This window comes from Elephantulus edwardii, unplaced genomic scaffold, assembly GCF_000299155.1.
Source record: "Elephantulus edwardii isolate Elephantulus edwardi_28Jun2011 unplaced genomic scaffold, EleEdw1.0 scaffold00325, whole genome shotgun sequence".
NCBI classification, from domain to species: domain Eukaryota; kingdom Metazoa; phylum Chordata; class Mammalia; order Macroscelidea; family Macroscelididae; genus Elephantulus; species Elephantulus edwardii.
In genome coordinates, this window is record NW_006400075.1 from 311,852 (window position 1) to 313,607 (window position 1,756).

Here is a 1,756-nt window from a genome sequence, read left to right on the forward strand (position 1 = left end):
AATCGGGATGGGTGTGTCGGAGGCAGTGCGGTTGGCACAGGATAGAGCAGGGTTTAGGGCTGTTGTGCATAGGGTCGCTATGAGTCTCAAACGACTCGACGGCACATAACATAATAACAACAAACAATATTTTGAATTCATTAACCGCATATAAATAATTTGCAGTTCCATTAATAGGAACATCAGATATGTCTTTGGACAACATTAAAGCAGTGTTTAGTAGTGTAAAGCTTCTTAAGCAGAAGTGTACACGGTTTGTTCTTGTAAGATAGTTGCTTTTGCTGTGTACCATAGACTCAAAACCGACTTTTCTGTATTTGATCTATAAACCAAGAAATGACCTTTATATAAAAAAATTCTATAATCCAAGAAATGACCTTTAGTAAAAAATTCTATAATTTATATTTGGGATAATGATTGTTAATATAACTATTTTTACTATGTGGTTTTATCTTTTATTTTGTGTTCTTTTTATTAACTTAGAATAGTTTACAGGCCTCACTCAAATAGATTTTGTTTCCTCCATGAGATAAGCATGCAGGTAAATTCAAGCCACTTCTTTTTCTGTTCTAGTTTTTCTCACTAATTTATAATCCTTAAGTTGGGTTTTTTTGGGGGACTATCTTAGCCTTATTTGCTAGGTATAGATTAGAGCTATGAGTTTTATTAGCCATATTTCTATTAGCACTAATAAGTCTGTGCTTCTCATAGAAGAACATCAGAAATATAGCAAAAGTGTCAGATCTTTCTCTGTTAAAGCAACAATAGTAGTCATATTTTGAAATTTCTCTATACATCTTGAGGAAAAACTTGCACATTTGTCTTTATAACTCCCTCTTAAAACTACATATTATTCAAAATGAGTGACCCTGGAGGACATTATACTGAGTGAAATATCTCAGTCACAAAAGGACAAATATAGTATAGTGCCACTGTTGTAAAATGGGACTGACATCATGGTTGGGAGGAGACTGAGAAGGATGGGATAAAGAATATATACTGCATTGAAACAGATGAGGGAGAGAACTGTTTAAAACGAATGTGTGATTAGGTAGTATTGTCATGACAGGAGTCTAGAATGAAAGCTGCATAGTGGAGCAGACTAAAGTGAGGGTTTGTATAACATTGAAAGTTGTTTTTGTTTGGGGTTTATTTTGTTTGTTTGTTTGTTTGTTTTTACTTTTCAAAGAGAAGAGCAAACTGGAGAAAGAGGAGTGGGCAGTGAGAACTTTAGAAAGCCTAACTTTCTGGATTTAACAGGCAGTTGATTAACAACACTTGACTTAGGTATCATATTATCCTATAATTCTTGTTCCTTACATCCACCCTAGGAACTAAATTGCATTTTCTCTCTTATCTGCTCCCAAATTCCTAGGTCACATTGTCTGCGCAGCTGTTAAAGACTGCTTTGTGTGCTTAATTCTGGCATTCTGGACTACCAAAGGTAAACAGGCTAGCCAGCATAATAACTCCCAAACACAGTTTATTTTAGTTAGTCTGTTTTTTTAAACTAATTTAGAAATTTTATCTTTTAGGAATTCTTCAGCTACAGTTTCCAATTTTTAGAAATTTGCTTTTACTCTGTTATTATGCTTATTGGGTATGAGCTTTTAAATAAAGAGCTTTCTCTTATTTTGGTTGCATCTCCATACCTTTGATCTATTTTTTTTTTTATTTTTAACTTGCATATTTGCAAAAGCTTAGGCCAAACAAGGTAGATTTATGAGTTTCCAACTCAACAGATCTGCCTAATTTA